The following is an 11,514-nucleotide window of genomic DNA, read 5'->3' as shown; positions in this document are numbered from 1 at the left end:
GTCCTCTGGAAGCCTTATCAGGTTCTCCAGGCTCTTGTGAGTTTATAGGTCTCTTCCTGGACCCATGCTGTGTTACGCCCTCAACTCCTTGTCCGTCTTCCATGGACTTATCAGGTACAAGAGATGAGTCAGATACAGGAGAAACCCCTGGTGCGACATGTGCCTGTTTGCAGCTTGAAAGTGTGTGGTCATACAAGTCATGAGCTTTTCTTGCTGCTTTTGCATTGCAGTCACAATTTGAGTGGTCATGTGGGCTAGCAACTCTTGCTGTTGTTGTTGGTTCTACAACAGGATTTGTTGCAGTTGTTGCATAACCTGCATCATATTGGTCAGGATGGTAGCCACCTCATTGGCAATCATATTAGGGGAAGATGCGGGTGCATGAGCTGAAAGGGCCTCAGGTGCAGATGCCGGTGGAACTTCTATGTTCTGAGCAACAGGTTCATTGGGAGGATTGACTGAAGGGTTAACAGGAGAATATGCTCCACTAGGAATATTTCTGTTGGATCGAGTTTGCACCGTGTTTGCTTTCTGAAAGGAATTCAGGATTTATGATTACTTGGATGCAACAGGAAAATTCAATATATTTCATATATATCGAGGCGACATTTATGTACTTGAAATATTTGAATAGAATGATTTGGAGCCAGAAATTTGAAATATATGGTGCGACGATCTTGAGGCAGTGTTGAGTAAGATATGCATCAGCATACCCCAAATTAGGCACTAGCTTCTGCCTGACCATCGATGGGGTAAGATTTCGATACAGGTGGTATGAGTCTAAAGTTATTTTGTTTCCCCTCTTAATTATACAGAAGTCCCTGGCTATCAAGGTTCAACTATAATACAACTAGGTCTATAGGTATCTATGATTTGTTGGTTATCATCTCGAGCTTAAGGTTCAACTCAAGAGTAGATATAGTTTTAGAATTGCTAGAATTTAGAGTCTTCTAAATTGTGTTGGTGTTTGTTTCTGCTTTATTGGTTGCATTTTCGTTTATAATAAAATTAAAAATAGTACTTCTAGTTTCCTTTCTGGATGTAAAATTTTATGCCTCTTCAATTATAAAGTTATCGGCTTTTGCACCTAGCTAGTCTCTTACTGTGTTCTTCTACTTATTTATTTTGGTGTTTTCTTAAAACTTTTATTTCTTTGTCTCTATACCACCATAGTTCTTCGTTTGAATTACACGCAGAGGAATAATTAAAATAGCAAAAAAATCTAAAAAAGGTTGATAAAATAACTGGTGATTTCCACTTGCAGAGCCAATTTGGACACAAAATGATGACATGGAAATGATAAGCCAAAAAAAGCCATAAGTGGATGACCTTTTGGTAATAAAATTTGGGTTTTTGTCAAATGCCCCCCTGGAAATGCCCATTTGTCCTAATGCCCCCTTGAAACTTTCCTAATCCTTAACTCCCCCTTATTTTCAACAAATTGTAGCACTTTAATCCAATCCGTTAGTTTGAGACGTTAGAGGTTAGTTTTAGAAGGTTTAATGACCAAAATGCCCTTATGATAAAAATAAAAAAAAAAGAATAAAGTGACCATATTACCCTCGTCTTCCCCAAATAATTTTGGTTTGAAATTGAAAATTGAAAAAACCCTAAACGATTTCAAACCTCTCTGAAAATAATCCATTTTAAATCCACCGGCGCCGGCGTAGGGATTTAATCCTCAAAGTGGTATTACAAATTGGCGTTTCTCCCACACTATGGTGACTACGGTGGTGACCTTCCTTCAGTGATTCAGAAGCAAAAGAAATGGAGATGTGTAAGTCGCCCTTTGCTTGAAGCTGGAATGCTTCTGCGTTGATTGTTCAGCCGATTTCGATAATGAAGCTCGAAGTTGCAATGACTCCGACACTACAAATATGAGTTTTTTTTTTGTTTTTTATTTTCCTATTTTAATCCAAATAATGCCTGATGGAAAAGTATTCTATTGGCTTTGTTTACTTTGTCCTCCCCTGCAATTCGAAAACAGAACTGTTAGAAACAGTATCATGGGCAGCAAGTATAATACTAGAAATACAATAAACAAATAGTAAATACAAGACTTATCTGATTGGTATGACAGATAGTATCACACTGCGTCAACAATAAAAGTCCTCTTGTGTAACCCAAACAATAAATGGTAGAGTTGAGTCGTATCAAACGATGCTCTCCTTAAGGTTTTTAGATGCCCCAATTCTGCAATCCGGGTTGACCATGCATCTATACCCCCAAGATAAAACAACTCTCTAATCACATAGGTTGCAGTTCCAAATGTAATTACAAAGGGCGTCCAAAGACTATATTCACTAATTCATCGACACTGACCGACTACGGTGGAGAAGGAAAAATGTATTTCAAAAACAATTGTTAGAAAATGAGCAAGACCTCCTCTCTTTATATAGAAGAGGAAGAGACACCTCTAAGGGATCTCTCCAAGAGATATGTCCCAACTCATGTCTTTTTCCCATAAGGCTTGTTTGTTAGCCACTCAAACAAGTCTTCCAATAGGCACCTATTGGCTATTTAGGTGTCTATTAGGAAAGCACTCAGCCATCCAACAAAAATCGTATTTTGAATCTTTAATTTTAAAACAATTAAAAATCCAACAATCCCCCACAGATTCAAAATACCGATAAAACAAAACACTGAATTAGTGAATATATTAAACATAGTAGGACACATCGTTGTAGGTGTCTTTCGGACTTGAACCTACACTAGGTCTGATGAACTTCGCTACAGAGTACGGGTGAAGTCAGACTTCTTGAACCTTTCCTCATTGGCGTAGCCGGCAAGCTCACCATCCATATCCTACCAGTCGACCTTACGTGACTTAACCCATTCAAGGCAAAATTGGACATTTTTAAAATCTGCCTTGTCCCCTATCTTGGTCTCATGGATGTTTAAAGAGTTCGCCTTTAAAACTCTCATCGGTAGGCGGCCTCACCTCCTACATCCATTAAGGTCAGCCAATGTGCACCACAGTTAACACACCCCCACATTTTCGTAGGATTTGGCTTGATTCAGAGTATCTAATTCATCCTCATTTCATTGTGGTGGTACTACTTTCCCATATAACCAGAATGAGTAAATTTTAGTAGTACTAATCAGGTCATCCGGTGACTTCGTTTGTATCCTTTGAACCTAATTCAGGAGTTAAACCTCTTCACATAGGCTGGGTGTCTATCACATGACCTATGACACAGGCTTTAAACTCATTCCTTAAATGTAAACCAAAATAATGGTCAGAGGCTATATAATAGTATTAGTCATTCTTGTCCCGACTATGCTGAGCTGATAACGCTACCTTCCTTAGTCTCACCAGATATATGTAACCAAGACATATTAGTTTTTATTTCTCTACTGACCATACCCTTTGTATTTCGTAACACAATTTGGCTTTGGTCATCACCATATATCTATTATTTATATTCATAGCCTTATGGCCCCAGATCCGACTTTCTTACGAAGCCATAAAAAATAAAGCCATGGTGGAACCTATAACTTAGGCTTATATTACCGATTCTATGAATCACAACCACCAACACATGTTTTTACATGCTACCTTTGAACCAAGGTAACCTTCTAAATATTTACATAACTGAATCTAAACAAATCTATTAAATTCAATTTCCAGGTAAAGATTATCACTCTACTTGGCTTTATATATCTCTTAAAAGAGACTCAACATGTAAATATATACATTCTCATAATAAGAATAGAACAAAACCACAACTCAGAAACACCCCAGAGAGAAAGAAAGAGAAGGAAGGGGAAAACCCACGATGAATCCGAGTACCCAATATGGAATCTCCAAAAGCCTAGATCCCCAAATCAGACGAAATCGTTTAAAGGGGAAAACCCACTTAAAAGAAATCAAAATTTCCGAACAAGAAACTCCTCCAAGTAAAAGAGGGAAAAAGAGAGGAAGCAGAGGTGGGAAAGAAAAATAACCCAATCAAGAGCGTCGCGTATCGTGGCCGTAATCCAAAGAGTAAGCAAAGGAAACGAACAAAATCCAAACCTTCGAAGCAGGAATTCTGGTCGAGATCAAGATCCTTCCCCGAACTTGTTAGGGTTCTTAGAATTTAAAATAAGAAGAAACGAATTTTCCGCTGAGTTTGAAATTTGAACAGAACGGAATGAAACGAATCAAAATTTTGATATTCTATTTGATTCGGTCTCCAGCAAAGGAAAAGAGATTGAGTTCATCATTAAGGTTTGAATCAACTCTGGTTGGAAATCAGTTTTCGAGATTCATTTGCAGGAAAAAAAATTTCAGATGGGTAGAACCCTAACCGATTTGGGAAGAAAATATCAATTTCAACCCTAATCGATTTGGGGAAGATGAGGGCATTATGGTCATTTTAATCTTTAACTTTGGTAGGTTATTATCACAAGGGCATTTTGGTCATTACATACCCTAAAACTAACGTTTTGGGTCCCATATTAACAGATAGGATCAATATACTACAATTTATTGAAAATAAGGGGGAGTTTAGGATTAGAAAAGTTTGAAGGGGGCATTTGGACAAATAGGCATTTTCAGGGGGGGCATTTGACAAAAACCCATAGAATTTTGATGAGTTCAAGAATCTTGAAAATAATTTGACTTGAGGGAGAAAGTTTCCAAAGTTTGAAATGTTTACATTTTGCACCTTTTTCTCATCAAGGCCATAAATATTGGTATCGGATAGGGCGTATTATGGCTTGATACGGTTAACACATATCAGTATCAGTATCTATATCGGCCAAGACTTAAATGGATCCCAAGACCGATATTTATAACCATGCTTCTCATCGATCCAATTGCAGTCAATTCAGGGTATGTAATTGGCATCACGACATGTTCAAACTTACACTAGTTTACAAATGATGTTTTATACTGTTTACCAAAAAAAAAAAAAAAATGATGTTTTATACCTACATTATGTATAATAGAGATTAGTGAGATGTTTGTAATGTTTTGTGAGTTTTGAACAATCTATTGACCCATATCATGTCGGAACCATGTATAGGTTGATTCTCATTATCTCTGTTTCTTTGGTTTGTGATCTACAACAGCCATCAAAGGGAAGAAAAATGGAGGAGACTCAATCATCAATTGGAGCTGACCATGAGGTTGAAGTCTACAGCTTTTTTAACGATGGATGGATTCCAGTGACCATAGTGGGGATGCCCAAAAACAACCAAATTGAGGTTGAGGCTAGAATAACGAGGAATGATGAAGATGAAAGAAACAAAGAGAGGCTAATTGTTGATGTGTCTAGAATAAGATCTCGACCATCTGCAGAGAAAGATAAGAATCGGATTTTCAAGGGAAATGAAGTAGTTGAAGTATATGATGCTGTTGCTGGTGTTTGGAGGAAAGCAGAGATCTGGGAAGTACATCATGGTAGTACAGGGACGACGACGGACCACCTATTTTATACTGTCAAGGTACTGGACACTTTCGGGATAAAATTGAAAACTGTACCCAAGTCCAAATTAAGAATTCGTCAGAAGTTGGTGGAAGAAAAATGGACAGATTCATCCTTTGAGCAGGTAATTAAGTAATTTTTATTTAAAGAGAAGGCATTAGTTCTCACATGCTCAATATTTAGTTGTCATATATATAAATAAAGATATATATATATATATATCATACTAAACTATTATATAAAAGCACGTTGTGGCAAATCTTTCAATTATCTATTCTACTCTTCTTTCTTATATAAAATTCCATTCTTCAAATCTTAATCTTTATGTCATTCTTTTTTATAATTTCATAATCTGAAATACCCTTATTATTAATTATTATTTTTAATTAATATTAATATTAATAATATTTATTATTATTTAAAGCAAATCTTTCAATTACCTCTTTTATCCTTCATTCTTATCTAAAATTCTAATTTTCTATTCTTAATCTATAGGTCATTCCTTTTTATAATTTCATAATCTTAGGCACCCTTAGTATTAATTACTATTTTTAATTAGTGACTAATCGTTCAGTTACCTATTCTACCCTTCATTCTTATCTAAAATTCCATTCTTCAAATCTTAATCTTTATATCATTCTTTCATATAATTTCATAATCTTAGGTACCCTTAGTATTAATTACTGTTTTTAATTAATAATAATAATAATAATAATATTTATTATTATTTATAGCAAATCTTTCAATTACCTCTTTTATCCTTCATTCTTATCTAAAATTCTAATTTTCTATTCTTAATCTATAGGTCATTCTTTTTTATAATTTCTTAATCTTGGGTACCCTTAGTATTAATAATTGTTTTTAATTAATAATATTTATTATTATTTAAATTAAAAAACTGTTCGCTTTCTCCAAAGAGAAAATTTTACTTTTCGTTTCCCACAAAGAAAACTAAGTACTCATTTCATTCCTCCCTAAACCGTTTGGTTTCTTCTTTAACCAGTGTTTATTGTTTATCTCAAGCCCTCTCTCTCTCTACGGAATACACCTTCCAAAATCCAGAAGACTTGTCCATTCATTCCTTGTTTCGTTGGAAACTATGCAAGATCCTGTCTGAGACGTCTGAGCTCTCTGCATACTAAACCAGAAAGAAGGTTTTCTGGTTCCAGTTATCTATCCGAGAACTTAGATCTTTCTTGCAAGGGAAATCATAGTATTTCCTGCCAAGGACATCTCGCCGGAGACATCTTCAACCGGATTTACAGCTCTGCTGCAACCAGAATCGCTTAACATGTGAGTCCTTACTTATTCCTGTATTTCTTGGTGAAGCATGATCCTACCCCTCAACAAGTGAGTCCTTACATTTTCCTCTATTTCTTGGTGAAGCATGACCCTACCCATTAAACATTCCCTGATCAGTTTCCTCAAAGCATGCACCCATCCCTATTGATTTTGCTATTAACCTCCTCCAAGCATGCCCCTAACCACGATTGACCTGGGTAGAGTAATCAGATTACTTTTCGGTCATTTTGATTTTCTGTTCTTCATGTTCGTTTTGATCTCACAATACATCAAGAACTCACTATAATAAAAAGTGGCATTATAAAAATTACTACAAAACAAAAGAGGATACAACAACCAATACATCAAGAACTCAACTATATTTTAATTTAAACATCAACAATAGTGTAAAGACAAGTATATCATGATCCCTATATAACTTTTTTAATTGTGTGTTTTTTAGGTCAACAGTTTAATTTTGATTATACATTATTCATTGTACTGTATACAGAAAATTTAAATTCATCATTTCAAAATTGAAAAAAAATGGGAGAAAAGTATATCTAAAACTATATCTATTTATATATATCTCTAACTATTTCTTCGTCATTGTTTACAACGTAACAAAGGTATACAAGTGCATATATTATTGAGTAAATTCTGATTCTGGTAGTTCCACTCCCTAATATATCTACTTAAAATCCACATATGGTCACATATGCATTTGCATGTGCATGTTTACTAGTATGATATAAAAGCACATTGTGGCAATTCTTTTAGTTACCTATTCTACCCTTCATTCTTATATAAAATTTCATTCTTTAAATCTTAATCTTTATGTCATTTTTTCTTATAATTTCATAATCTTAGGTACTTTTAGTATTAATTACAGTTTTTAATTAATATTAATATTAATTAATAATATTTATTATTATTTAAAGCAAATCTTTCAATTACCACTTTTATCCTTCATTCTTATATAATTTTATAATCTTAGGTACCCTTAGTATTAATTATTGTTTTTAATTAGTGGCAAATCTTTGAGTTACCTATTCTACCCTTAATTCTTATCTAAAATTCTATTCTTCAAATCTTAATCTTTATGTCATTTTTTCTTATAATTTCATAAACTTAAGTACCCTTAGTATTAATTACTGTTTTTAATTAATATTAATATTGATCATATTTAAAGCAAATCTTTCAATTACCACTGTTATCCTACATTCTTATATAGAATTCCAATTTTCTATTCTTAATCCATAGGTCATTCCTTTTTATAATTTCTTAATCTTGGGTACCTTTAGTATTAATAATTATTTTTAATTAATAATATTTATTATTATTTAAATTTTAAAAATATTTTTTTTTATGTTTGTTTTTAATTAAAATTAATGGTTTCAAAGTTGAAAAAAAAAAATGGGAGGAAAAGTATATCTAAAACTATATCTATCTATATATATCTCTATCTATCTCTCTATCTGTCTATCATTGTTTACAACGTAACAATGGTATACAAGTGCATATATTATTGAGTAAATTCTGATTTCGTTAGTTCCACTCTCTAATATCTCTACTTAGAATCCACGTATGGTCACACGTGCATTTGCACTTGCATTCTTAATAGTATATATATATATATATAAATTAACCACCCCACTATCTCAACCCACTACCCTCCATTCCTTCTACCAAAAAAAATAAAAAACCCTCCATTCCTTCTAATCCTAAACGAGTTAAACATCCAACCATTACACAACCTCCCACTATTCTTCCTCCACCTACTCCAACCAATCCCTTACCCACTCATCCGCTTTTCACGAACCAAGAAATCTACCACACTCTTTCTTATCCAACCCTCTACTCCACCATCCCGATATTCCAAATCTCCTTATGGTGCGCTTCTCCTTCATCTTTCGGCCATTTCTTTAACTACCCAATCACTTCCTGCATACCATAACCAACCTAACTCCCCCCATTTCCTACAATTCAGCCACAACACTTCCTTTCCGATAGAGAATGGATCATATGCACGCACCAATAGGTGAACGTCCATCTCTGAGCCAATTACATTTTAATTTTGTTTCCATAAAAACCCCTCCTTCCCTTGTAAATGACAAAAATAGGACAGGTGGTTGGCTCTCACATGTGCGTTCACGTGTTGGTACGTGCAGCGGAACTGAACTCCTTATGATCAAGTTGCTTCCATGGACGTAACGAAACCCATGTCTCAGTCATACTACCCAGTTTCGGTCAATCAGACACCCAAACCCATACCCAAATGTCTGCTCCAAAAGACAAACTGAAGCGTCCTCACTTGGAAATTGAAGACGACACTCACCAGTTCATGGCATCAACCTCGAATGCAATGGTTCATTTTTTCGATTCTCAACCTCTGGAACCTGGGGAGGTACAGCTCCATGGGAGCCAATGAAGATCATTAGCTAGAACTGTCGTGGGTTGGGGGGGTTCCCTTACAGTTTGATCCCTGCTGCAACTCACCTGAAATGAAAAGCCGGATATTCTTTTTTTGATTGAGACGAAATGCCAGAAAAAGAAGATTGATCTTATCAGAAGGAAATTATGTATGCAACATTGTTTCTTAGTTGATGCCTTGGGAGCTTTAGGCTTGCTAGCACTCTTATGGAGTGATCAAATACACATCAATGTGTAATCTGTAGATAAATTCATTATCGATTCGGAAGTTAATCTTCCAACTGGTATTACATTCTACAGGACAGCATTGCATGGGGATCCAAACAAGACTAATAGACATTTAGTCTGGAATCAATTGAGAATCTGACTGCAGGCCGAGCTTCATCAAATTGGTTGTGTTACGGAGATTTCAACTCCTTTCTATCACGACATGAGAAGCAAGGAGGCAATGGCAGTTGTTCTCGTGGTATAGATCAATTTCGGCATTTTGTGGATTCTTGTGGTTTTCTCGACCTCTAGTCTCATGGGTCCTCTCTTTACCTAGATTAATAGAAGGAAAGGACCAGCCAATATTAAGATCAGGCTTGACCAAGCTTTATCAAAGTCTTCTTGGAAGAGCACTTTTAGTGATGCTGTTGTGTATGTCCAACTTGGAATAAACTCGGACCATAATCCTATAGTCATAGATTCAAATGAGGAAAATTTAAAGGTAAAAAATCATTTTGATTCGAATTAATATGGTTCCGTCATCCTGATTGTAGGAAGACTGCAACCTCTGCATGAACTTCAGCTCCTCCCACCTCAAGACCTTCCGGTGCTGTACCAAAAGATGGCTAACTGCAAGCCAGTCTTTCGACGATGGAACAAAGAATCCTTCGGCCATGTCCAGATAAAGATCAAGGTATTACACCAAGAGCTTGAATCTCTACAAGGGGGACCTACCTCGGCTAGCACTCAACAAAAGGAGGACAAAATTGTAAAGCTATTGAATGAAGAACTTGAAAGGGAAGAAGAATTATGGAGGTAGAAGTCACGCATAGATTGCCTACAACAAGATGACTACAACACCAAGTTTTTTCACATGTCAACCATCCAACGGTGAAGGAACAATAGAATTCTGTGACTTAAGACTCAAGATGGTGCCAGGACTCTCTCAGAAGACGAGATTTAAAAGGAAATGCTCTCTTACTATGATGGCATTTTCCTATTAGAAGGTTTAGATCAAGAGGCGCTAAACCAGATCCTACTCTCTATTCAACCAAGGATCACGGAGGACATGAACCATATACTTTGTGCAACCCCAACCAAGGATGAGATACAAGCTGCCCTATTTGTGGTGGCACCATTAAAAGCACCATGTCCGGATGGTCTCCCGCTACATTCTTTCAGAAGTCCTGGGACTTTACATAGGAAGATATATTTACTTTTATTTTTAATATTTTCACTACTACTCATGTACCTTCAAAATGTAATGAAACTCTTCTCTGTCTAGTTCCAAAAAATTCTTACCCTGAGTCTGTAGAGCAATACAGACCGATAAGCTTATGCCCTATGGTGGTCAAGGTCATTACCAAGGTGATGGCCAATCGGCTAAAGGTGGTGTTACAGGACTTAATCTCACTGGTGCAGTCAGCCTTCATACCTCATCGATCAATCTTGGATAATGTCTTTGTGGCTCATGAGATCTTTAATTACATCAACCACATGAAGAAGGCTAAAAAGCTTGACATGAAAAAGGCTTATGACAGAGTAGAGTGGGACTTCCTTGAGCAGATGCTTCTTAGGTTCGGTTTCTCCACCTATTGGGAAATTATGGTGATGTGTAGCTTGAAATTAGTGTCTTACAAGCTGGTTATAAATGGTGCTATAAGAGGTACAGTTTACTCAACAAGGGGCTTCCGCTAGGAGACCCTTTGTCCTCTGCCCTATTCAATTTATGTTCCCAAGCTCTGACCAGTATCATTGCTACTGCTAAGTCTTAATAGACCATAACCACCGTATCCAATTTCTTTCTTTATCGGTTCTTTCCATACCTGGCGTTGCTTGGGTGTCAAGATCACAATCCCATGCAATCCCATGCAATCTCCTGTGATATCTCTCTCAATCTTCCTTGTATAGCTTAATGCAATATTGTAATCTTTTATTATTGGAATGTATATTGTAGGTGATTGAGTTTCCAATATGTGAATTCCATCACCTATATGTACAGTCACCATTATTTCTTAAACAAGGATGAATATTCACATAAAATAATGAAATCTCATTCCATTATGGTATCATGAGCCTCTAGCTCCACCGAGCAAGAGATTCATTTTTTAATTTTTTCTTCTCATCCCCAACGTCCTCCCTCCCTTGGCCGAAATGGGTTCTCCTCCCACCACTCCCA

At 36.0% G+C, this 11,514-nt stretch overlaps 1 long non-coding RNA gene across 1 annotated transcript in view; it reads left to right on the top strand.

Annotated features, from left to right (window-relative positions):
- Positions 1–5,239: 5,239 nt before the first annotated feature.
- The window catches only part of LOC122639526, a 24,302-nt gene continuing 18,027 nt past the window's right edge, over positions 5,240–11,514 (top strand). Inside the window, exon 1 of the long non-coding RNA XR_006329526.1 lies at positions 5,240–5,392. This is a non-coding gene — a long non-coding RNA (uncharacterized LOC122639526). The remainder of the gene's footprint in view (positions 5,393–11,514) is intronic.

The sequence above is a fragment of the Telopea speciosissima genome, chromosome 9, assembly GCF_018873765.1.
Source record: "Telopea speciosissima isolate NSW1024214 ecotype Mountain lineage chromosome 9, Tspe_v1, whole genome shotgun sequence".
NCBI lineage: Eukaryota > Viridiplantae > Streptophyta > Magnoliopsida > Proteales > Proteaceae > Telopea > Telopea speciosissima.
This window is presented reverse-complemented; position numbering and strand designations above follow the sequence as displayed.